General features: G+C 43.7%; 1 protein-coding gene and 1 pseudogene across 1 annotated transcript in view; both read right to left on the reverse strand.

The window, feature by feature from the left end:
• Pkd1l1 (polycystin 1 like 1, transient receptor potential channel interacting) overlaps window positions 1-10,139 on the reverse strand; it is a 185,013-nt gene extending 174,874 nt beyond the window's left edge. The window contains exon 1 of the mRNA XM_045141375.1: window positions 10,116-10,139. The gene's annotated coding sequence lies outside the window, so the exon portion shown is untranslated. The remainder of the gene's footprint in view (window positions 1-10,115) is intronic.
• LOC123457545 overlaps window positions 1-15,674 on the reverse strand; it is a 43,376-nt pseudogene extending 27,702 nt beyond the window's left edge.
• Between the last annotated feature and the right edge of the window lie 11,564 nt (window positions 15,675-27,238).

A 27,238-nucleotide genomic window follows, 5' to 3' on the forward strand; every position in this document is an offset into this window, starting at 1 on the left:
TTTGGTGTTATCTGTGACCTTAGTTCTAATAGCACTTGCTTGATGAAGTTGGGAGCCCTCATGTTAGGTGCATATATGTTTAGTATTGTAATCCCCTCCTGTTGGAGTGTGCCATTCATCAATATAAACTGACCTTCCTTATCTTTCCTAACTAATGTTGGACTGAAGTCTACCTTGTCAGGTATTAGGATAGCAACCCCTGCTTGGTTGTTTTCTAGGCCCATTTGCTTGAAACACCATTTCCCAACCTTTCACCCTAAGATGGTGTCCATCCTTTGTAGAAAGGTGAGTTTCTTGGAGGCAATAAATTGAAGGACCCTGCTTTTTAACCCAGTCTGCAAACCTATGTCTTTTGGTTGGGGCACTGAGGCCATTGATATTAAGAGACATTATTGAAAGATGTGTTTTTATTTTTGCCATTTTTTGTGGTTCTTCCTGTTTTACCTTTGCTGTCTTTTATTAACTAGTATTTGAGTATGGCTTGTATTTTACAGGTTCCTTATATGTGTGCTTTTTTTCTCTTCAGCATGGAGGATTCTTTCAGATATTTTCTATAGAGCTAGTTTTGTCTTCAAATATTCAATTAGCCTACTTTTGTTGTGGAATGTCCTCATTTATCCATCTATTTGAATGGATATTTTTGCAGGATAAAGTAACCTTGGTTGACAGTTGTTATCTTTCAGAACTTGGCATACATCACTCCAAGCCCTTCTGGCTTTTAAAGTTTGTGTTCAGTAATCTGCTTTGATCCTGATGGGCTTGCCTTTGTATGTAACTTGATTTTTCTCTCTAACTGCTTTCAATATTTTTTCTTTGGTTTGTATGTTTGGTACTTTAATTATAATATGGTGAGAAGAGGTTCTTTCCAGGTTTTGTCTGGTTGATGTTCTAAAAGATTCCTGTATCTGCATTGGCATCTCTTTCCCAATTTGGGGGAAGTTTTCTTCTATGATTTTGTTGAAAATGCCTACTATGCCTTTGGAGTGAAATTCTTCTCCTTCTACTATACCCTGAATTCTTGTGTTTGATCTTTTCATAGTGTCCCAAATATCTTGAAATTCCCATTCATACATTCCTATTAGTTTGTCTTTCTCTTTGTTGGATTGTATTAGATCTGCCATCTTGTCTTCTAGTTTAGATATTCTGTCCTGTCCTTCATCCATGCTACTGGTGATATTTTCTACAGAGTTTTTTTTTTTTTTTTAATTTTTACTGACTGTTCTTCATTGCTAGTAATTCTGACTGGTTTTTCTTTATTGTTTTTATTTCCTTATTTATGTTTTGTATTGACCTCTTTATTTCATTAAATTGGTTTCCTGTATCTTCCTTGATTCCTTTGATTTCCTCTTTCACTTCTTTGAGCATATTTATAATCATTCTTTTGAAATATTTTCTCAGGCATTTCCTCTAACTCATTCTCACTGGAGGTCATTTCTGATGCTAATACTTTTGGGTGGATTTATATTGTCTTGATTTTTGGAGTTTCTTATGTTATATTGTACTTATTTTTGCTTCTTGGATTAATTTAATGCATGTATTTTCTAGTTAGCTGCAGTATTATTAGATGTATCAATCAATCTAGTGTTATATATCTTCAGGGTAGGAGCTTAAGGTGCTAGGTGTGGCTCTTTGGACTCTCAGAGTATCTACAAAAGTGACCCTTGATGTTGGATTTGCCTGCTATGAGAGTATGCAAGTAGGCTGAGTGGAACAAAATGCAGGAAGACTCTAAAATTTAACTAAACAATGTACACATTCAATGAAAAACAGCAAGGAGTATTTATGCAAGAGTAGATATTATGACAACCAGATCCTCTAAAAAGTCACAAGCTCTTAGAGTGTGTATTGCCCCATACTTAAATTCTGTCAACTAGGAGGTTAAGATTTCTTGTCTGTTGAGGGCTCCAAGTCAGCTTGTGACCAAGTGAGACCCTTCCCTAATGAACAACAGAAGAGGAAACAAAGCCACTATAAGTCAGGAAGCAACAAATAACAAGCCCAAAATATAGTTTATTTAACAATGGTAAATCTGATCATCCATCAGATTTAACATGTACTTTATCCTGATATATGGAAGGTATAATTAACACTTCCAATGTAAGTGTATATACCAGGCTTATTTGGTGAGTACTGACCTGGTATAATCACAGTTATCTTTTGGGATGATTTGGGTCTCATTTATGCTGCGCTCCTGCTTGGGTCCCTCTTTGGTGCACTGTGGCCTCAAATAGGCTGGCTGAGTCACTGGATTGCTGCTCTGGTCATTGGAGCTGGGTGCTGTGAGCTCCTTTCCCCAGGTCTCTGGTGCTTGCTGGCGCTTGCATTGGCAGTGAAGGACAGGAGGCTGTGGGTGGTGGCTCTAGTTCTCCAGCTGATCCATGTGATCCTCTACCTTTTGATCTGCAACTCCATTGGCCACTGTGGTCCTCCTTCCATGTTTCTTGAGTTTGTGAGGAGCTCCAGTGTGAGTGCAAAATCCCCTCACCTGGCTTTTCCTGTGGCTCAAGCCGAGCCTTGCAGCTGTGGCCCTGCTGCCACCACAGACCTGGTGCCACTGCTGCTGGAGCAGCTTCTGCCTGCCTATGTGGGCTCTGGATGCTCTGGATCTCTCCTACTTCTCTGCTGCTGTTGTTAATTTATTGTACACCTCACTTTTTAGTAGAAGAGTGTATTTTGCTGGATTTTTTTTTTTTTTTTTTTTTGCTTTTTCTCCCCTAGGCTGCTTTGGTATGGTTCCTATGCCACCATCTTAGCCAGAAGTCTGCTGTTTTTAATTTAATTTAATTTAACTTAACTTATTTATGTGAGCAAGAAAGAGGGAGGAAGAGAGAGGATAGAGCAAATGGGTAGGCCAGGGCCTCCAGCAGCTCCAGAGCCATGCACCACCTTCTGCATCTGGTTTACTTGGATCCTGGGGAATGAAAGGTGGGTCCTTGGGCTTTGCAGGAAAGTGCCTTAACCCCTAAGCCATCTCTCCAGCCTGTTGTTGTTTTTTAATAAGAAAATTTTTATTCTAGTAAAAGATTTTACCATTAAACCTATCCTCTTAACAAATTGTTGTCTAATACATATTGTTAACTATAAGCACATTGCTGTACAACAGATCAGATCTTGCAGACTGGAAAGTTAGACAGTCTCTGAAGTTATCAAGTGGTGAGTGGAGGATGCAGGCACTGCCCAAGGTGCTAGACAATAAGCCAGAAAGCAGAAGTTTTGATTAGTCATTAGAAAGTGCCAGAACAGAAGTGAATCTTAGCTACTATTTAAAACAAACAAAAAAACAACAACAAAAAAAAACAGCCCAGACAGTTAACCTGATTTGTTCCCTAATGTAGCCAAGTGTCCTTAATGTTCCCCTTTGTTCATTTCATAGGACGCATTACTATCTGGTGAGGGTCCTGCTGTATTCCTCACCTCCCCCATGTCCACAAGCTCCTAGCCTCTCAGTTTGTCACATTTCCCACTTGCCCCCCTTCTGCCTGGCATGCTCTGTTTCTTGGGCCAACCTTGTGTGCCGTTGATTTTCCTGCCTGCCCAGTCAGTAATTGCCCATCCACCTCTGGCCTGCTAGCCCACCATGTCTCTCCCACCCCAACCTCTACTGCTATAGCACCCTCTTCACTAACTCTTCCTAGTTGTCAACCTGCCCTGGGAGCTAAGTGTCCTCTCCCACCCAGGGCACCCTGTTCCAGTCCAACCAGCAAGCTGTTTCTCAGCTCACTCTAGTCCATTACTACCTCCCTGCCAGTCCTCACTGTTATCTAGCTCCCCAATACCTGGAATGCCTGGCCTGCCTGCTTGTTCTGTTTCCAGCTTACTTTACTCCACCCAGTACAGCACATTCCCCACCTCACTTTGTACATCCACCTGCCATGCTCCAAAACTCACATTAGTCCTCCATCTCCCAGTCACCCTTCCTGCTCTGTATACCTTGCCTTATTCTACCCAGCCTTCCGAATCCCAAATCACTACAGTCCACTTAGATTTCTGTGCTCTCGTGGGTCTCAATAGTTGCCCGTCTTCCTATACCACGCCACTGCCACCTCACCATATTCCACCAATTCCTGGCCTTTCAGTTCAGAGACCTACCCACCTCATCCTGTAATAGCACACAGAATGCCCTGTTCTCCACTGACCCCATCACTCTGCATGCTCTGTTACCTACCTCACTCCATCTGCTACTGCATAGCCTGCCTGATTGTGATAATACTACTGTGCTACAGTTCAAGACACCTTCCAGTCTTCCCCATCCCCTAGCAAGCCTTCCTTCTAAACCACCACACCCTTGTCTGCTTCTGCCTCACTCGCCTGCTCTGTTCTCTAACTCATCTTGGTTGGAATGCTGTCTTACATGATTCCACTGTTGACTGGAGTGTTTCTTTGTTTTTTGGGTTTGTTTTTTTTTTCTCACTTTAAGCTGCTTCCATCTTTCTTAATAGAACACATTTTGTCTATCTCACTGTATGTTTCATGATGGTCTCCATTCCCCAATTCATACTTCTTACCCAGGGTATCACATTTCTTGCCCCACCCTTGTGCACTTAGGTTACCCTATGGCCCATTGAATTGAAGTCCACCCAGCTATCCTTGTTTCCTAAGAAAGCCTGGTCTGTTCCTTCATAGTTTGTTAGCCTTCCTTCCGAACCACCGAGACCTTCTCCACCTGTGCCTCATTTGCCTACTGGCCTTCTGTGTCCCCTAACTCATCCTGGTTGAGGACACCTTCTCTGACAGCTAGGCTTGTTGCCACCTTACCCTAGCCCTCTAGTTCCTGGCCTCTGGATTGCCTATTTCCCAAATCAGCCAGGTCAAACTCAGTGTGGTCTTCCAGCCCAATCTGTTCTCTTAGTTACCCTTCTTCACAAAGGTCACTAAAGTCCCCATGCTGCTCTAGGTCACCTAGCATGCTCTGTCCCCCGATTCACCCTGGTCCATCCAACATGCTCTGTCCTTTCACTTTAACATAGTCAGCTGCTTTCTTTCCCAGATGCCTGCCCAATGGCCCAACTGCACCTTATCTCCACTCTCTTGGCCTGCTGGCACTTGCTGTTCCTCACCTTACTCCATTCTACTAAGTGTTCTAATTTCCACACTTCAACCTGTGCATCCTGCCCCAAATAACAGTCTTCTTCTGGCCTGTCAGATAGCCTGGTTCCTTGCTCACAAGAGACCATGAAACCAGTTGAGATCCTCCATGCATCCTCTCTGTCCCTGCTTGCTTGCAAGCCTCCTGCTTCCCAACCCACCCTAGTCCACATGGCACTCCCATTTCCCCACTCTATCCTAGTTTATGGTTGCCTGGCCTATGCCCTGCTAAATTTCTCACATTACCCTAGTCATCATACTCTTGTGTGGCAGCCTGCCATGCTACTCAGCTGACAGTTTCACACCATGTCACACATTCAACAATATACCACGAAATAAGTTGCTGCCTATCCTGCCAGACCATCCTCTTCCCCAGCACATGCTAATACCAACCAGCGTGTCTGACTCTGCAACTCACCCCAGTCCCCAGCTGCTTGGCATTCCAGACCATCTTGGTCATCCTAGTACACTACTACAACACCTACCTGCCTATAATATTCCACACACCTCAATCTTTGCCAGCTCACACTGTTCCCTACCTGAGGTGGTTTGAATGTATAAATGTCTCTCATAGCCTCAGGTATTTCTGGTTAAGCTTTTTACCTAATCTCCAGGAGGGAGCACCCTGCTGGAGAAGGTGTATCACTTTGGGCAACTCTTGAGTATAGCCTATGTTAGGTCAGGACAGAACAGAGTTACAGCAGGAGGGCAAAGTGAATTATCCACATTCCTCAAGAAATTGTCCAGCCATTATCCCTCCATTGCCTAACAAGTCTCCAGGTCTAGTTTTGCTGCCCTCTTATCTCTCACTGGGTCACTTCTGGTCTCACCCTGAGATCAGAGATTTACTGTCCCCCTATCTCTCACCAGGTCACTCCTGGTCTGTCCATATGGCTAATGTAAAAGAACAGAGATTTACTGCCCTAACAAGAAAATTCCTTCCCCTTTCTCAACTTCCTCCAATTGAAAAAACCTATAAAGCCCACTATCTGTAACTCCAGACTGACTTCTCTGATCTTGAGAGTCAGTCCTGGCAGCTTGTGTTTTTCCCCAAATAAAACCTTCCATCTTAACATCACAGAGGTCTCCGTGGTCCTTGGTCACTCCTGAACCTTAAAGCCTATTATGTGGTCACAGCCAGCCTGAACTCTTGCTCTTTTCTCTCTGCTGTGGATCTTTGATTAAATGAGCCAGCTTCCACTGACAAGATGAAGCTTTCCTTGAAAACTATAAGCCAAAAATAAACCCTTTGCTCTCATAAGCTGCTTCTTTTTGTCCCAAAGCAACCAGAAAGTAACTAAAATATAAAATTGGTACTGAGAGTGAGGATATTACTACAACAATTCTGACTATGTGGTTTTTGGTCTTTTGGAACATGTTTGCAGGAGGAATATGACTTGAGAAGTCTTGCAGTGCTGTAAGCAGAGTTTTATGGGAAATTCTGATAGTTAAGCAATCATAATTGCCAAGAAAATTGTGAACTGTGAAGGACTGGCTATGAGGTTCTAAAGGGAAAGGAACAAACTTTGTTTGAACTGGGCTACTGTCAGGTGGGCTGACTTTGTTCTGCCTATGTACTGAGAATTTTAGTAAAGTTGAATTTAAAAGTTATAGACTGGTATGCTGGGTGGAAGAAAGTGTTCAAAAGAAAGATATGAAAGATGTAAAGTTTGCTACAGAAAGAATGTAAGTTTAAAGTAACTTCAGAGAGACTGATTTTTAGGCCACTTAAGCTTCAGTTGTAAGATCACCACCAGGAAAGGTAGGATAACTGTTTTGCATTGGGACAATTGAAATGATGCTCTGGGGGCTGAAATCCAACCCATGGAAGGCTCGAGCTAGTAAAAATGCAAATTCTTTTGCTAGTTGGGGGCTTGAAGGAAGATTGTTGAAGGCACATTCTGCTATCAAGGTCAAGCTTTATTCCCCTCTAGATTTACACATTTGACTATGTCACCCACTTGGTACTGGTTTTAGAAGCATGAGGAATGCGTAAAAGGGGTCTTGAAGTGCACATGGTTCCAGAAGCTGCTATGATGAGGTGACATGATGCATAGTTGAAGTTCCTGTATTGAGGCACAGTAAGGCCACTGTGTGGAGTTATGAAGATGAACAGTGGTTTGCAATGGAGATCCAGAAAGTTGGAGATGCTAGGACTGTGAGATGGCTGCCAGGAAGAGCTGCTACCTCTGGTTCTGGTAGATCTGCCTGGAGTGCAAACTGCACAGCAAAGGGGCAAACCTTGTTGAAGTCATTTGGAATCAAAGGACTTCATCATGGGTCCCAGATATACAGATATACAGATGTTTGATGTTTTCCCTGCTGGTTTTTGATATTTTTTTCAAGGTAGGGCTTCACTCTAGCCCAGTCTAATCTGGAATTTACTATGTAGTCTCAGGGTGGCATTGAACTCATGGAAATCCCCCTACCTCTGCCTCCAGAGTTCTGGGATTAAAGGCACAGGCTACCATACCCAGCACTTGATTTATTTTTGAGACACTGAACCTTAAACACAAGTAAATACCAGGAAAACTTCTGTCTCTGGCTTCCCAGTTCTGAAATTAGAGGCACATGCGACCATGCCCAGCTTTTACATAGCTGTTACAGGTATGAACTCAGCAAGCACTTTACTAAGGTATCTCCCAAAAAAAAGGAGATAGAATTATGTGTTTATTATGCAGACCAGCCCTGGCACCATGCAATGGTGATATGGAAACTCACTAAAAGTGTGGACACTATAGGGGATACGTTGGTCTCCCCATGGAAGACTGGCTCCCACAACTCTGGATCTATGGTCCTCTGGGAAGATTGGATACCACAGTTGGCCTTTCCTCCCCCCCCCACCCCAAAGTTTCCCAGCTTCTTCCTCCTGGCTTCAATTTTAATTCAGTCCAAGAAGACATCTCTATTCTCAGAATGGGATCAAAAGACAAATAAGCTAATATGAAAGAAGCTATGGCAGGACGGGGTCTGCTGGTGTTTACAGAGCAGAAGTTTCATTCTGTTGACATCTATGAGGGCCTCTGTTTCTGGAGATTTAACAGTCAGCTAGCTGTAGGTCTCTCTCTCTCCCTATCCCCTGCACAAGAGCCTCACATCTGTCTGACAGACATATTGTCTTGTAAAATTAGGGCCAAGGATGCACCATGATTGGTTGTGCAGGACCATTTTGGGACTGGGGAATTAAGAGAAATGATTATAAGGCATTTTACAAACAGCAAGCTGACTGCTACTCATAGCACCTTGGGTGCAGAGGCTGTGTATGACATCACATGAGTGGGAGCAGCTTGGCTCAAAGGCCTTAGACTGATCTGATCTGGTGCTGAGGGTACATCATGGGTGGCCTCAAGGAACTTTGTGTTTCTTTCTGTTACCCCAGGGAGGAGACATTCTGGCATCAAGTAATTTATAATTTATAGAAAGATCCTGATTTTCTGAGAAATGAGTTCAGAAGCAGCTGCTGTTATGCACTTGTGTGAAGCCTGTGAGAGTGACAGGCAAAGGGCTCCCTCCATTCAAGAGGTTCTGGGACTAGGATGCCCTGGAGCTACTATACACCTCCCTAGACACTTGCTACCTTCTATGTAGAGCCCTTGGGCCAGCAACAACAGCACCATCTGGGAGCCTGTGGGAAATGCAGAGCCCCAGACCCTGCCCAGACCTGCTGAATCAGAATCTACATTCTGGCCAAATAAGTTACATGAACGTCAAATTTCAAGAGACCTGGGCTAATAATGTGGTGAGGGCTTAGAGATGGCCTGTGGGTCCTTTCCTCCTACATGGAGGCTCTCTACCTCCAAACACATAGGGAGCTTTTCTTTAGGTTATTTTATATTATTTATTTTATTTTATTTATTTACTTCACAGAGAGAAAGAGAAAGGGAGAGAATGGGTGCATCAGTGCCCCCAGCCACTGCAAATAAACTCCAGACATGTGCACCCCCTTGTGCATCTGGCTAACATGGGTCCTGAGGAATCAAACCTGGGTCCTTTGGCTTTGCAGACAAATGCCTTAACTGCTAAGCCATCCCTCCAGCCCAGGTCTTATTTTATTTTATTTTTTATGTTTGTTTTGTTTTTCGAGGTAGGGTCTCACTCTAGCTCAGGCTGACCTGGAATTCGCTATGTAATCTCAGGGTGGCCCTGAACCCACAGCGATCCTCCTACCTCTGCCTCCCAAGGGGCTGGGATTAAAGGTGTGCACCACCACACCTGGCTTTATTTTACTTTTTAATATTTTTATTTATTTGTTTATTTTTCAAGCACAGAGAGTGAAAGAGAAAGGAAGAGAGAATGGGCATTCCAGGGCTTCTAGCTACTGCAAAGTCTAGGTTAATGTGCCACTTTGTGCATCTGGCTTTACATGGTTACTGAGGAATCCAGCCCAGATTGTTAAGCTCTGTAGGCAAGCAACTTAACTACTGAGCCATCTTTCCAGCTCATAGGTTTTAATTTTAACTGATAAAGAATAATTGTATATATTTATGAAATACAATGTGATATTTCAGTCTACACATGGGGTATATGTGGGAATGAGCAAATCAGGCTATTAGCATATCCAATACTCCAAATGACTTGCATGAAACAACTGCTTCTGCATTACAAAGAAAATGATTAACAGAAGGAAGACAGTTCAGATAGGGAAAAAATATTTACAAAGCACATATTAGCCAGCTTTTGCAATACCATAATGAACTTCCTAAGACAATTAACTTATATAGAATGAAGGTTTTTGTTTTGTTTTGTTTTGTTTTCAAAGTAGGGTGTCACTCTAGCCCAGGTTGACCTGGAATTAACTAGGTAGTCTCAGGGTGGCCTCAAACTCAAGACAATCCTCCTACCTCTGCCTCCCTAGTGCTGGAATGAAAGGTATGCACCACCATGCCCAGCATGAATGTTTTTTTTATTTGTATTTTATTTTTATTTATTTCTTTAAGAGAAAAAGAGGCATGGGTCTCAAAAAGGTTTAAGCTTTCAGTGTGGCTGGCTATCTCACATATTAAAAGAAGAGAGAAGGGGCATTCCAATACCTCTTTCCTTTGATTCTGCCAGTGATATCCTGGTGGCTTGCTCCATCTCCCCCCACAAAAAAAAAGTTTGCCAGTTCTAGGGAATATCTCACCTAGAGAAGAGAAAAAGCAGATTTGTAACAGCAATCCATGTCACCCCTAAGGGAATCCCTTCTTCTGTCAAATTAGACCCCAGGTAAAGAGAAGACACTAGAGAGGCAGGGCTTGACCTTCCTTCTGGGCTTTAGAGCCGAGGCACCTCACTGAAACAGGCTGAGTTCAGCATGGAACCTTCTTTATCTTTCTGACACTTCCACAGAAAGAAGCTAAACTCAAACTGCTTTGCTCTTAATACCACTTCTCATTGATTTCTTTACAGCAAATCTGTACATGCTTGTACTCTATTTTTCTAATTAGTACCCATGCCACACTGAATTCGTCTTTCTAAGGAATTTTTCCCTCAGACATAGCGCCTTTTCTCAAGTTAGCCCTTAGTATTTACCATTTATAATATTTTTCATAGGGGCCAGTGGTGGCTTGAATAGAATATATGGCCCCCAAATATATTCAGTTGTTTATTTGTAGCTTGCATCTGTAGCCACCTGGCTGGAAGCAATGTCACTGGGTGATCTTAAGGTGTGGTGGTGATTGCAGATTTCAATCTAAAGATATGCAAAGTATGCCTAGATGGAGTTCCTGAAGTGTGTGCTGTGGTTTTTGACCTTTAGGCTTGTACTTTTCTCTCTCTGCTTGGTCCTGTGAAGGCAGGCCAGCTTCTTCTGCCATTTATGGAACTTCCCCTGGATCTGTAGGCTTCAATAAATACCCCTTCCTCCATAACCGTGTCTGGTCTGAAAGTTCATTTTAGTGAACCTGAAGCTGTCTGTTACAGAATTTGGTACTGAGGAGTGGGGTGAGATGAACCTGACCATGTGGATATTGATCTTTTGGAACCTTTGTTTTGGAGGAATAGGCATGGACTTGGTGCTTGCAACTGAAGATGTCTTTTGGAGTGGTTTTTTCCAAGTTTTATGGACTATTCTGATGAGAGTCTGAGAATGCTAAGTGCAGGCAGCATTGAACTTCAAGGTTTGGCTTATGAGCTTTCTAAGGGGAAGGAAAGACTGCAGAGGACTTTGTTGGAACTGGGTTACTGGCATAAGGGCTGGCTGTGTCCTGCTGCCCAGGCCCAGAGAGTTTGATCAAGGTTAAATTTGTAATGGACTGATGTGCTTGGTGAAATATATTGGACTGAAAGATTTAAGATTTTAAGCTGGAAAACCTCAAGCAAGTTAAAATTACAGGCACTGAGACTGGTTTTAGGTTACTGAATCTGCTATTGTCAAACACATTAGCAATCTTAAAGGAAGATGGTCCAATTGCTTTACCATGGAAAGGATGCCTGAGGAAACACTATCATAAAAATGCAAACACTTTTGAAAATAGTTGACTGGAGAAGGAACCTGCTTTTCAAGGTTATGATTGATTTTGTCTGTGAATTAAGAATATGGCTGTGTCCTGCACATCTGGTATTGGCTTCAGAAGCATGAAAAATGCGAGAAGTGGTCATGAATTGCACGATTCCAGGAGCTGCCGCTGAGATGCGGCATGAGGTAGGGCCTGATGCCCTGATAGGCTAAAAGAGCCTTTGGAAAATGTGAGGAGTGGTCATGAATTGCACATGGTTCCAGGAGCTGCTGCTGAGATGCATTATGAGGCAGGGCATGATGCCCTGATAGGCTGAAAGAGCCTTTGGAAGATGGACCATGGTTTCCATGAAGACCTCAAGAGATTTTGGATATACCAGAACTATGCAAGGGCAACCATAGAGCGCACTACTGGTCTGAGATGGAAGTGTTCCCTGGCTACTCTGCCCAACTGGAAGGGCGGAATTGGAAAGTCTGGAGACTGTTAGTCTCTGGTTATATTGAACTTGAACTGCAAAAGTTTGATGTCTGTTTGATGGTGGTTGAGTTTGCATTGTTTTAGTCTCTCCTTCGTATGCATTATGCCAGTTGAAAATGTTTACTCTGTGCCTTTATGTTAGAAGTGCTTAACTTGTTTGATTTTACAGGTCTTAATATCTAAAATTGGTCAAGACTGTGGGGACCTTTGAAATTGAACTGAGTACAATTTACAATGTGTAATGGTTATAAATCTATTGGGGGCCAGGGGCAGAATGTGGTGGTTTGAATAGAATAGATCCCCTCCCCCCAATATATTCAGTTATTTGTTTGTAGTTTGCATCTTTAGCCACCTGGCTGGAAGCAATGTCACTGGGTGATCTTAAGGTATAGTGGTGGGTTTCAGATTTCAATCTAAAGATATGCAAAGTGTGCCTAGCTGGAGTTCCTGAAGTGTGTGCTGTGGTTTTTGACCTTTAGGCTTGTACTTTTCTCTCTCTGCTTGGTCCTGTGAAGGCAAGCCAGGTTCTTCTGCCATTTATGGAACTTCCCCTGGATCTGCAGGCTTCAATAAATATCCCTTCCTCCATAACTGTGTCTGGTCTGAAAGTTCATCTCAGTGAACCTGAAGCTGTCTGTTACAGGGCCCTATTCTCTTTTTGGACCCACTGTCATTGTTGGTAAATTTTCTGGAACCATGTATATACACAGTCTTCATCTTTCATAAACCTTGTGCAACATACTGACCTTCTGTGACATGTATAAAAGTACTAGTTTTGTCTTCGTTTTCATTTTTGCCACTTTGGAATAATCTAGTCATTTTACTTTAGGTCCAAATCATACCATTAAAGATCTCTCCTTAATAAACACAGATCCTCATGTTTGTATCCTTCTTAATATTTCCCTTTTACTGTTTGGGTCCTTTTATTTTCTTATTATTTCATTAAAATGCTTCTCACAAAATTTTATAGGCAGTTAAAGGACTTAATACTTAAAATCTTTTTTATCACTGTCATGTCACCAAGAGGCTCTTTTAACAAAATGCCCCAATCTTTCAGTTAAAGAGTAAGTTTGAGAGAAATCTAGTTGTGTTCTTGGGAGGTAGCCAGAAGGAACAATGGTGGGATATGTTTCCCATCAGCCTTCTCAGGAGAGGGCATCTTTCCCTTAGCATCATCATTAGAAGTATTGTTAAAATCATTGATCTATATTCAGTGGTATCAAACCTGGGCTGCCAGGCTTTGCAAACAAGCAAAAGGGCATTTTTTGGAGGAGGGGTTTAAGGTAGGATTTCACTCTAGGCCAGGCTGACGTGGACCTCACTATAGTCCCAGACTGGCCTCAAACTCACAGCTGTCTTCCTCTCAGGCATTTTTAACAAAGATTTTAAGCATGGGATAAAGAGACACTCAGGGGAAAAAATGAGTGTGGGTACTGGCTTCTCAAGACAGAATGTCAAATGTGGTAACATTAGACCTCCACAGCACTTTGGTGGCTTTCCAATTACATCTCAAAGACTGCTAAGAAACTCCCCCTCCCTTCTCTCTGTCTTCTGTACAAGTGAAAGTAAAGGGTGGCTCCCAAGATCCTGGGATGAGATTGTAATGTGATAAAGTTAAACTGTAAGCCAACAGGGTTGTACAAGAGTTTAGGACATGTCTTTGTTTCTGGTAAGATGTCCAGATAGTTACAAGCTGACACCTGGAAAGGGAGAATGGACTTCAGCAAATGTCATTAGTTGTGTTGGAATTTTTAATTCTTAGCTAACAAGAAGTTTTTGGGTTTTTTTCTTAAATCCAACAAACATTTATTGAGTATGTGACACACATTAACACTTCTGTTGGCCCTAGACAGTCTTGTGGACTTTCTACTTTGGAGACACTCAGAAAATAAATGAAAGTTCAGTTTGGCAGTACATACACAGAAAGTAAAATAGAGCAAACAAGGTATTAGTTTGTAAGAGGTGGATGTGATGCTCCCAAAGGATAACATTTAAGCTGAAACTTAAGGACAAGAAATACCAAAATATGGTTTAAAAATGCAGGCTTATACTCTATAAATGGGTAATTTAATTTTAAAAAAAGCTTGAAGACCCCTAAAAATTGAGGCCCATAACTTAACAAGTTCACATTTTTAACTCAGAAAAATCTAAGTTTTCTTTAGCAATACAATGCCATTTTAGAACTTTCAATAAAATAAAGCAATGTATTTTAAATGTTCCATCCACAGATGATGTAACCAGAGTGTCTAGGATCTATATCTGTGCTTCTTAATTTATGTGCACACAGATCACCTAGGACTGTGAAAATGCATCTGAGTCAGTGGGTGAGGTCCTGAGATTCTGTACTTTCAACTGCCCTATAGGGATACCAGAACTGCTGGTCCTTGACTATGACTTCTGTAAGGCATATTTATAAGACTAAAGTACAGCTCATGGCATTTAATAGGCAATGTGCGAACATCTTTTATTTAGTAGTGCTACCGTGTCTGATTATAAAAATAACACTTCAAAAGTTTAAATTTTGATGCCTTTACCAAGTAACTCACTCACTCTGGACAAACACTAGAGTTTTTTATATAGCCCTTGGAGGTGGTATACCTGCCATGGCAAGCTGAAAGGAAGTTCTGAAGGGTTCCAGTCACAGATAAGGAGGCATCTGGTTTACTTCTGAAACACAGAACTAGGAGCAAGGCGGTGGCATACTGACATCCTTACTGGTCAGAGGAACGAGATTAAAATGACAAAATGCCCCTTCTCCCTTGTCCCATCTTGTTCGCATTCCAAATTGACAACTGCTAAAATGAAATCTGTTGCTCACACACCATAGCCTCGCTGTACAACAACCAAAGCCACAGCTAAGAAAACGGGTTGTTTTCTTCTCACAACGAAGGCTTCATTTTTATCATCCCCAGTGCAGTCCATGCTGGGAATGTAATGCTGGCAGTCAGTAGACCAGCCGAGTTCCACTCATCCGTGATGGTTTTGCATGAACAGCTCCCGGGTGTTCTGCGCTCGGCTCAACCCCCTGCACCTAGCAGTCTCGGGATCAGAGCAGGTAGCCTTGACATCAAGCCCCATACTAAGGCCGGGTTGAAGAGGCCGCTCCCCCTCACCTCGGCTACAGCGTGCAACCCGCCACGTGGGTAACATCCTTGACCTCGCGACAGTACAGCATGTTGCTGGGCAACGGGCGCCGCCAGCGTCGCGCGGGTACCAGGAGCCGGCGGCCGAGCAGCCCGCGCAGCGCGCGCCACCCGGCACCTCCCGGGCCCGCCGCCGCCTCGCCGGGCTCCTCCTCGTCCTCCGGGTCCCCGTCGCCGCTGTCCTTTCCCGGGCTCCGCGTCTCATGTCGTTCGCGCTCCGCCCGAGCCTTCTCCTCCAACCGCGGCCACAAGCCCGGGTCGAGAGCCACCTCCGCGACGCCGCCGCGGGGCAGCGGGGTGGGCGCGCGGCAGAAAGGGCACGTGACGACTCGGCGCAGGCGCACCACGCGCGCGGCCGCCCAGCCGCCAGCTGCGCAAGCAGGCGGTGCACAGCGTGTGGCCGCAGCGCGCGCGCGCCGTGCCGGGCAGGCGGCGGGGCGCGGGGCCCCCCGAGGTCGACGGGTCGGAAGCAGACCGCGCAGTCCAGCTCTCCCCGCTCGGGAAGGGAGGGCTCGAGGGCCAGGAGCTGCATTGCCGAGCCCTCCCGGGACCCAGGCCGGGTCTTGGGCGGCAAGAGGATTTAAGGAGACTCCTAGTGAGGGATTCCATTCCCTTCCCACGGCCCTGTAATGACCCCTATCTTTCTGTTCTCTCTCATAGGGATGCTTGACCCTGAGCCAGGCTGCTTAGGAGCAGTAGCAGCAGCCCCAGCAAGGAGGCTTCTGCCTCCACCCTGGGTCCCAGGGGCATGTTTTGCAGGAAGCTCTTCCACCCAGACTCACGGGGAGCATCTTGTTTCCTTTCCTGGTGTTCCATGTCTGTCAGAGGTCATCTTGGGGTTAGTATTTTTTAATTTTTTTTTATTCACTCATTCATTTATTTTTGTGTACTTGTCTGGGCATGACAGTACTTTTGCTGCTGCCAATGAACACATCTTGCATTTGGCTTATTTAGATGGCTTGGGAGTTGAACTCATGCCAGGAGACATCAAATAGCTATTTACTGAGCCATTTTGCTATAACCATAAACCGTAATTTTAGAGTGATTTTCCTCATTTAAGAACTTATTACACACTTGTGAAAGAGTGGCACACAGCCTTTGTGGGTAGCCAATTGCCCTCCAATGGGACATGAGGCCCACTCAGTGGGAGAGAACTCATAACCAGTACTGGAAACCAAGTCAGCACCCCACAGGCAGGAAACTCACAACTCTTAGAGAGGAGCCCTCATTGTTCTCTGAACAAGTGAGTATTCTCATCAAAATGTTTCTCAAAACTGCATATCCCCCTTAATCAAAGCTGCTCTCACACTTGGTTGGGGAATCTGTTTTATTTTACAGATGGCAGAGAATACTGGGGAGATTCAAGATCCATGACTTCAACAAGAAGGTAGCTGATAGCCGGGCATGGAGGCGCATGCCTTTAATCCCAATACTCGGGAGGCAGAGGTAGGAGAATCACCGTGAGTTTGAGGCCACCCTGAGACTACATAGTTAATTAAAGGTCAGCCTGAACCAGGGTGAGACCCTACCTCGAAAAACATAAACAAAAACAAAAGCAAAAAAACAGAAGAAAGTAGCTGATTGCTCACCATGAGATATGCTAACTTTCCCACATTGACCTGGGTTCAGGAGAAACTGCAGAAGCAGCAGCTCCCAATGCTAACTGAATAATCATCCCCAGGGAAAAACAACAATAAACAAGGAGGTGAACAGAAACATTGTAACAGAAATACAAAAGCTATAGAAATAACAACACCGGAAACAAACTGCTTACACACCCACAAAGGCTCAAGGATTGTTGAGGAAGAGTGGGTAAGAAGACTGTAAGAGGAACTGGATAGGTAGAAATATTCTGAGGCACAGTTCCCCCACCCTGCCTGGAAACTGACACAGGCACTCTTACCCCACAGTAAACCTCAAGCACTGAACTGAGGAAGGCCATCAGGGAAATGGGACAAGGTGGGAGTGGGGGAAATACAAGACTATAGCAGAAAGAAAGAAAGAAAGAAAGAAAGAAAGAAAGAAAGAAAGAAAGAAAGAAAGAAAGAAAGAAAGAAACAAACAAACAAACAAACAAACATACATACATACCTTGCTTTAAAAAGTAACTGCTTAGGGTCAGGGAGATGGCTCATCTGTTAAAGGTATTTGCTTATGCCGGGTGTGGTGGTGCAGCCTTTAATCCCAGCAGAGAGATAGGATCATTGTGAGTTTGAGGCCACCCTGAGACTACATAGTGAATTCTAGGTCCGCCTGGGCTAGAGTGAGACCCCACCTTGAGAAAACAAACAAACAAAAAAAAAAGGTATTAGCTTATAAGCCTGCCATTCTGAGTTTAATTCCCTAACACCCATATAATGCTGGAAGGAAAGTGGCACATGTGTCTAACCCCACCATGCCTACTGCAGGGAGTCATAGAGTGAGGAGAATCCAGAGGCTCACAGGTCAGCTTGACTAGCTTATCCAGTGGTTAAAAAAATAATAATAATAGGAGAACTCGTATCAAAAAGATGACTGGGCTGGAGAGATGGCTCAGCAGTTAGGGTGCTTGTCTGCAAAGCCAAAGTCAAAGGACCAGGTTCGATTTTGCAGGACCACATAAACCAGATGCACAAGGTGGCACATGTGTCTGGAGTTTGATTGCAGTGGCGGGAGGTCATAGCAAGCCCATTTCTCTCTCCACATATGAAGACAGCCTCCAGACATATGCCATGACATACATATGTACACACACATAAACAAATATACATAATGAAAAATCCTGTTGCAGAGACAAGTGAAGTACTATCAGTGTGCTGCCACAGGTAAGGAATGATATGGAGGATTTGGGAGGTTAATATTCAATAACATCATTATGTGACATTTGGGAAAACTTTACAAATAGGGAAAAGTGTGTTATGTTGGCATTCCCACCTCCCATCAAATTATGAGTGCTCTCAGTAAATAAATTGAAGAATAATTTAGAGCACACACCCACACAAAACTAGGCGTTGCATATGTAGGTTGGCTGAAGGACTATGACCCTCCCTTAAATATCATTTCTGATTTTTCATCAAGCTCTCTTTTTTTTTTGTTCTCATCCCTGTCCAAAGCCTTTTCTCTGCTTAGTCATTTGAAGTATAACTCCTGTCTCTGGAGCCAAGTATGCTGGTTTAGTTATCAAGAATGCCAGTTTTAGCTAGGCATGGTGGCATATGCCTTTAATCCCAGCATGTGGGAAGCAGAGGTAGGAGGAACACCATGAGTTCAAGGCCACCAAGACACTACATAATTAATTCCAGGTCATTCTAGGCTAGAGCGAGAACCTACTTTGAAATCACCCACCCCAAAACACGCATGCGTGCGAATTTTATTTATTTATTTGCAAGCAAAGCGAAAGAGGAGACAGAGAATGGGCATGCCAGAGCCTCTAGCCACTGCAAACAAATTCCAGATGCCTGCGACCCCTTGTGCATCTAGTTTACATGGGTACTAGGGCATTTAACATGGATCCTTTGGCTTCACAGGCAAGTGCCTTAATCATTAAGCAATCTCTCCAGCCTCCCGCCCCCCACAATTTTTTAAGTGCAGTTTTTCTTAGCCACTGTCCACTCTAGATTTTATTTACTGTAACATGACTGAAATTTTTTTTTATTTTTTTTAATTTTTATTAACATTTTCCATGATTATAAAAAAATATCCTATGGTAATTCCTTCCCTCCCTCCTGACACTTTCCCCTTTGAAATTCCATTCTCCATCATATTACCTCCCCATCTCAATCATTGTACTTACATACATACAATATCAACCTATTAAGTACCCTCCTCCCTTCCTTTCTCTTCCCTTTATATCTCCTTTTTAAATTACTGGCCTCTGCTACTAAGTATTTTCCTTCTCACGCAGAAGCCCAATCATCTGTAGCTAGGATCCACATATGAGAGAGAACATGTGGCTCTTGGCTTTCTGGGCCAGGGTTACCTCACTTAGTATAATCCTTTCCAGGTCCATCCATTTTTCTGCAAATTTCATAACTTCATTTTTCTTTACCACTGAGTAGAACTCCATTGTATAAATGTGCCACATCTTCATTATCCACTCATCAGTTGAGGGACATCTAGGCTGGTTCCATTTCCCGGCTATTATAAATTGAGTATCAGTAAACATGGTTGAGCACGTACTTATAAGGAAATGAGATGATTCCTTCGGATATATGCCTAGGAGTGCTATAGCTGGGTCATATGGTAGATCAATCTTTAGCTGTTTTAGGAACCTCCACACTGATTTCCACAATGGCTGGACCAGATTGCATTCCCACCAGCAGTGTAGAAGGGTTCCTCTTTTTCCACAACCCCGCCAACATTTATGATCATTTGTTTTCATGATGGTGGCCAATCTGACAGGGATGAGATGGAATCTCAATGTGGTTTTAATCTGCATTTCCCTGATGACTCGTGACGTAGAACATTTTTTTAGATGCTTATATGCCATTCGTATTTCTTCCTTTGAGAATGCTCTATTTAGCTCCATAGCCCATTTTTTGATTGGCTTGATTGAAATTTTTAAAAGGAGCTAAATCCACTTACATCTTCACTATGCCAGTGCCTTATCCATTTTCATTTTTCTGTACATCTTTGATGGCAGGCACACAGATAAGCTTTATTGTGTCCATCAAGCAGATATTCCCTCTTTCCACCTAGACATGCCCAACCTATATTAGAGATAAACAATGACATGCAGGCTTTTCAAAGTTTTGATGATAGTTGATATAATTATTCCTTCGAAACTAAAGGGTGTGTGTGTGTGTGTGTGTGTGTGTGTGTGTGCAAGTGTAGGTCAGTATGTGTGTGGAGGCTAGAGACAACCATCACTATCACTTCTTACCTTTAACCTTGTCTGTGGCTGGGCCTCATTGTTCAACACTGCATTCCCCAGACTATCTGATCTGTGAGCCTCCAGAGTTTTCTCATGTCTTCACCTCCCATTTCACCTTAGGCTTGCTGTGATTATAGATGCCGATGACTGCTGTATGTGGGGTCTTTATCCACTAGCCATCACACCATCCCCCCAAAATTGCTCTTTGAGTTAAGCAAAATTTAGTTCATTTTTTCCTATTATTATCTATTTATAAACTAGCTCCAACGTTAATATACAATTTTATTATAGTATTAAAGTTTAAAACTAGTAGCACTGGGGGTACAACTTTAATCCCAGCACTCAGGAGGCAGAGGTTGGAGAATCACCATAAGTTCAAGGCCACCTTGAGAATACATAGTGAATTTGAGGTCAGCCTGGTCTAGAGCAAGACTGCCTCAAAAGAACAAAAGGATTAAAAAATACATGAAAATAAAATGAATATTGCTGAGCCTTGTGTAATAGTATATGTAGCTCTGAGATTTCAGGTAAGACAAAACAGAAAAAGAACCACCAGAGCTGGGGATGTGGCTGAGTCCATAGAGTGTTTACCTAATGAGTGAAGCCCTGAGATGGGTACCCAGTATCACATAAATAGGAAGAGGTTACCTGACTGGAATCCTAGTCAACAGGAAGTGATGACAGGAGGATCAGAAGTTCAAGATCATCCTTAAATACATAAGTGATATGGAGCAATCTGAGCTATATAACACCCAAAGAGTGAATTAGTCATTCTCCTTTATATGAAAGCAAGCATGCCATCCCTCTAATGAACATGTGGGTCCCAACCCTGTGTGTGGGGAATTGAAGGGAATTAAAAGCAGAGAGGGGAGACAGCAGGTATAGAGAGGGTCAATTCTTTAAAGGAGCTCCACTGTGGAGAACAGTAGCTATCACGTGGGAGAGCCTGTTTCCATGTAGGTGAGGTGGATTCTACAGAGGGGCAGAAACTGAGGACTAGTGGAAAGGGTTTAAGGTTCTGAGAATCACTGAGAATTTGAGGGATTTGCTGTAGAATTCACTAGAATGGCCTTTCAAATTGACATTTCATTGTGACCAAAACAGAAAGAGGTGATAGAAATGAGTGAAATAGAATGTATTTTAGACACTTAGGGGCAATTCAGGGTGATGGTTTAAAGAAGGAGATAAAAGATTGTGACAGAGGGAGTTAGAGCCTGATAAGAATAGTGCTATGTACTGCTGTACACTGGGCATGACATAGAAATTGTCTTCTTGAACTGTCGATAACCGTGGCTTGTAACTTTCCATGGAGGCAAAAGGTGCTGAGGCTTCTAAAAAACCTTTTTTATGAGACAGAGAATTTGATGTACTAGGGCCTTCCAGCCACTGCAGTTGAACTTCAGACGCATGTACCATCTTGTGTGTGTATGTGTGACCTTGCATGCTTGCATCACCTTGTGGGTCTGGCTTATGTGGTGTCTGAAGAGTCAAACATGAGTCCTTAGGCTTCACAGGCAAGCACCTTAACCATTAAGCCATCTCTTCAGTCCAGGTGTTTTGTTTTTTTTTAATTTAATAAGGAAGTTGGAGAGATAGCTAAGTGGTTAAAGGTACATTCTTCCAAGCTTAATAGCCAGAGTTCAGTTCCCCAGTGCCCATGTAAAGGCAGATGCAACTGGCATACCCAGCCTTTTGTAATGCCAGTGCAGCAAGACAATGCAAGATGGAACCAGGGGAATCCAGAAGCTTGCAGTCCAGTGAGAATGGTGCACTTGAAGTAGTAAAACAAATAACATACCCAAGTAAAATGAGGAAGACCTTGTTTCAAGTAAAGGAGAGGTTGTCCTCAGAACCCCACATGTGTTCTGTGGCACACACATGCTCATTCACACATTGTATGCATACACACACACAAGAGGGAGAGAGAGAGAGAATGTATTCTATCTTCACCTATTACTTGCTGTATTTCTTTTTCATGTTTTCTGTCTTTTTCTTTACCTTTAAACTTTCCAGTCTAGAATGGAGTCCAGTGCCTTGCACATGCCATGACACTGGTTCCACTGACAACACTGCCCCATTTTCTTTCACTTTGTACCTACAGATCTTCCCTTTTCCTTTTCTATTTATTGTCCATTTTTATTTTTAAAATTTCCATTTATTTTCCTTGTTCGTCTAAACTCTGCACTATGTTTCTTTGCTTTCTTTTCCTTTCTTTTCTTTTCTTTTCTTTTTTTTTTTTTTTTTTTTTGAGGTAGGGTCTCTCTCTAGCCCAGACTGACCTGGAATTCCCTGTGTAGCCTCAGAGTCGCTTTGAACTCACTGTGATCCTCCTACCTTTGCCTCCGTGCGCCACCTCACCTGGCTGGATTTTTATTTATGCTTTGGGAATATTTTTAAAAATATTTTTGGGGAGCCCTGGCCAGTGAGGGTAGGGAACCCGGACGTTCAGCCGCTGGCCACCTGCCCAGCCCAGCTTCGTCCTGCGCTGGTGGTTGGTCTTTGCTCCACTGCCAGGGCACCCCTCCCCCACAGGGCTGCAGCTCCAGACCTGCTTCCTCCCTCTCTCTTTCTCCCTCCTAATCCCTAACCCCACCCCCACCCACCCCCAACCTGAAGATCTTGGATTCCCTCCTTAAAACTGTCCTCAGAAGCCGGGCTTGGTGGCACACGCCTTTGACCCTAGCACTCAGGAGGCAGAGATAAGTTGGAGGGCAGCCTGAGACTTCACAGTGAATTCCAGGTCAGCCTGGGCTAGAGTGAGACCTAGCCTGGAAAAACCAAAAGAACAACAACCAACCAACAAACAAACAAAGCTACAACAATAACAACAACAATAAATCTGTTCTGGGGTGCAGAGATCCAGACCCCCATCACATCACTCCAAAGACTACAAGCTGCTCTCGGGTACACCATGTAGGATATGTAACTGGCATATCTCAACGCTGAGACCTAGCCCTTAAATCTCCCCCACCTACCCGGACTTCATCATGTTCAGTCCCCCCCCCACCTCACCCCTGTCCAGCTCTGGGACTCATCCAAACACTCCCTCCCACCCACCCTCCTTCCCGGGCACAGGACATCTTGGAGAGAAAGATTCTGCTGCCTAGACCCAAGCCTTTTCCAAAAACATTTCACATCTCCAAATTCAGCTCGTTCTGGGGGTCGCGGGGACCCCAAACGTATTTGGTGCTGGAGAGATGGCTGAGGGGTTAAGGTGCTTACCTGTGAAGCCAATTGACCCGTGTTTGACTCCCCAGAACCCATGTCAACCAGACACACAAGGTGATGCATGCTCACAAGGTCATGCATGTGCACAAGGTAGTACATGTGTCTAGGGTTCAATTGCAATGGTTAGAGGCCCTGATGCATTAATTTCTCTCTCACACATACACAAAATTAAAAAAAAAAAGAACTTGAGTTTATTTACTGGAGAGAAAAAGAGAAGGAGGAGGAGGAAGGGGAGTGGGGAGTGGGAGTGAGGAGAAGCAGCAGGCCAACAGATAGTATGGGCATGACAGACTCTCCTTCCATTGCAAATGAATGCCAGATGCATGCACTTTCCCATCTGGCCTCATGTGTGCACTGGGAAAGCGAACTTGGGTCCTCAGGCATTGCAAGCAAGCATCTTTAACTGGTGAACCATCTATTCAACCTCAAGTTTTGTCTTTTGAATCAGTCTCATGTAGTCCAGACTATCTTAAATTTTCTATGTGGCCAAGAATGAACTTGAACGTTTGATATTCCTGCATTGCCCTTGCAAGTTCTGCGGTAACAGGTATGTACAATCATTCCCAGCCTGACTGTGCTGTAAGGAATTTGAGTTCTTGAGTATCCTAGGTGTTGTGTAGCCTACACTCAAGTCTCATGAGGGCACCCAGGAATCTCAAATTGCTCCAGGTTGTGAGATGTACAACCTGCCCTTGTGTAGAGAGCACCAGGGATAAGGCTCCTGCGGGTGGTCTGGAGGTCTCTACTTGCAAGACACAGCTCCAAGGGAAATTCCCGATGCTCCAGATGAGTCCATCTGTGGGTCTTAAATCTTCTTCTATGGAGCAGGCTCACTCCATTCTGGTGTGTGATGTATTTACATGTGTGTACTGGTATGTGTACATTGTGCACACATGTACACTCCTCCAGTACTGCTCCTTCACCTTATTTCCTTGAAACAGAGTCTTTTGCAGAATCTGAAGCTCGGTGTTTTTCCGGTCACATTGACTAACTACTGAGCTCTAGCATTGCACTTCTACATGCTCAACTCACAGGTGGGATTCCAGACACGCACACCATGCTGGCTGATTATATTGATGCGGGGGGGGGGGGGTTGGAATTCAGGTCCTCATGCTTGCAAAGCAAGCTCTCTTACTCACCAAGCCAGGTCCCCTCCTTCAACTTTTGGCAGGGTAGGAATGTCACTTCCAGACTATCCACCTCTCACCTTATTCCTCCTCTACGTCCCTGACCATCTGATATTGTCTTCTTGATTAAGTTTCATCCCTTTCCTACTACTGTCCTTACTATCCTCATAACCAGAGCCTGGAAGAAGAGAACACTCAAAATAACCCTTGACATACAAGAGTATTGGTATTTCTGCTCATTCCAAAAAAAATACAGTTTTGTTATAGAGTGGTTACATGGCATATGTTTGAAAATACTGGACTACACTGTGGTGATGCATGCCTATAATTCCAGTGAATGAAAGGTAAGGCAGAGGATCACTTGACCTATGACCTTAAGTTCCATTTACAGAAAACTGCATTGAGATTATATCTCAGAACAAATTGAAACACAGCTATCAGTATTTGTTGACTGTTCTTGTCCATGACCTCTATTTTCTGCTATGACTTAGCTGAGGGTCTGTCTCTCTTGTCCATGAACATGTACATTCTGCTGTGACTTAGCTGAGGGTCTGGCTGCTCTTGTCCATGAACATGTACATTCTGTTGTGACTTGGGTGAGGGTCTGACTGCTCTTATCCATGAACATGTATATTCTGCTGTGACTTAGCTGAGGGTCTGACTGCTTTTGTCCATGACCATGTACATTCTGCTGTGACTTACCTGAGGCTCTGACTGCTCTTGTTCTTGACCATGTACATTCTGCTGTGACTTAGCTGAGGGTCTAACTGCTCTTGTCCATGACCATGTGCATTCTGTTGTGACTTAGGTGAGAGATTGACTGCTCTTGTTCATGACCATGTGCATTCTGTTGTGACTTAGCTGGGGGATTTACTGCTCTTGTCAATGAACATGTACATTCTGCTGTTACTTAGGTGAGGGTCTGACTGCTGTTGTTCATGACCATCTATATTCTGCTGTGACTTAGCTGAGGGTCTGACTGCTCTTGTCCATGACCATGTACATTCTATTGTGACTTATCTGAAGGTTTACAGCTCAGCCTGCAGTGGTCCGCAATGTTCAAGTCTAACAACCATATTTTAATAGAAGCTAAATGAAAGGTGACAAATTTCTTAGCTCTCCAATTCCCATGTCCAGATGATGGCCTTCATTATTCACACCTCTTATAGTTCTACATTGGGATTTATGTATCTGGGATTAGGACATTGGTTGAAGTTTTTAGTTAACTCAGTTCTCTGAGTTGGCCTCAAACTCACTGTGATCCTCCTATCTCTGCCTCCCACTGAGTGCTGGGAGTAAAGATGTGAGCCACCATGCCTGGCTTACTTGCTTTCTTTAGTTTTTTGTTTCGTTTTGTTTTGTTTTGTTTTTCAAGGTAGGGTCTCACTCTGGCCCAAGCTGTCCTGGACTTAACTATGTAGTCTCAGGGTGGCCTCGAACTCACAGTGATCCTTCTACCTCTGCCTCCTGAGTGCTGGCATTAAAGGCCTGCACCACCATGCCTGGCTTTACTTGATTTCTTAATGATTGCCATTCTTATTGGTATGAACTCTCAGTACAGGTTTGGTTTGCATTACCTTAATGGGCATTCCATCATTTGATAAATGTTATTAGAGTGGAGGGAGCAAGTGATATATTGGTTATTACTGTATTTTCATCGTGGGCCTTTCCAGCACGTGTGGTTGTTCATGGAGTTGCACACGCCATTAATCCCAGCACTCAGGAGGCAGAGATAGGAGGATCACAGTGAGATTGAGGCCATCTTCAGATTTCATAGTGAATTCCAGGTCAGCCTGGGCTAGAGTGAGACCATACCTTGAAAAACAAAAACAACAACAAAAAATAGAAAATTCGAGCTGGGTGTGGTGGTGCATGCCTTTAATCCCAGCACTCGGGAGGCAGAAGTGTTGGGAGCTATGAACTAAACCTCAGTCATGTTAACAGAAACCACCATATAACAAGTTAAGTTTCTACTTCCTCACCTAATATTCAACTACCAGAAACAAAGACTGCCATATGACAAGTTAAGTTTCTACTTCCTCACTTAATATTCAACTACCAGAAACAGTGGGATCATACACCTGGCTAAACACTCCCCCATCCTGCCGGTAGCTGATGAAGAAACAAAGGCATTGCGGTTTAACCAGTAACTCTGTGATCTTTGCTCTAACTACCTCCCCTTCTCCCTACAACTCCTTGCCCTGACCACGTCCCCTTCCCCCTGCAGCCCTATATAAACCTATGTGGAAAAAAATAAAATCTCGAGGCCTTGACAAACACCTAGCATGGTCTCCTTCTTGTGTCTGTTTGCCTTTTCCCATCCAGGTTAGCTTCTCCTTGAGTCCTTGTTCAACTCCCCGCTGGCCGGGGCACAGAGGTAAGAGGATTGCCATGAGTTCGAGGCCACCCTGAGAATACAGAATGAATTCCAGGTCAGCCTGGGCTAGAGTGAGACCCTACCTTGAAAAAAAAAATACAAAATTCACTGAATACATATAAATAAGCCCCAGTTACTATATGTCTGTAACACTGGGTTTCAAATTTTCTCTGGCTGTTGAGGAAAGCCTCCCTGAAAGCTTTTCAAGTAACAAGAGTGTTTCCTGTAGTCAAGCAGAGGAAATACAGGCCAAAGCTTAGACAGTAGGAAGCCCAGCTCTCACCCCACAGCACTGTTTTGACTTCAGACTCCTGGCCCTTTGAAAGTCTCTTCTTACACCTTTGTAGGTACTGCTCACAGGTTCTTTATTTCTGGACGGTCACCATCCAGAGATCCTATCAGTCTTTGGACAAGATCCTACAAGTCCTTGTGCAAAACTGATTCTCAAAGAAACCTATTCTATCCACTGTGTAAAAATGGATAGTTTCCTCATCCTCGACTCTCTTGTCTCC

Source organism: Jaculus jaculus, unplaced genomic scaffold (genome assembly GCF_020740685.1).
Source record: "Jaculus jaculus isolate mJacJac1 unplaced genomic scaffold, mJacJac1.mat.Y.cur u25, whole genome shotgun sequence".
Lineage (NCBI taxonomy): Eukaryota > Metazoa > Chordata > Mammalia > Rodentia > Dipodidae > Jaculus > Jaculus jaculus.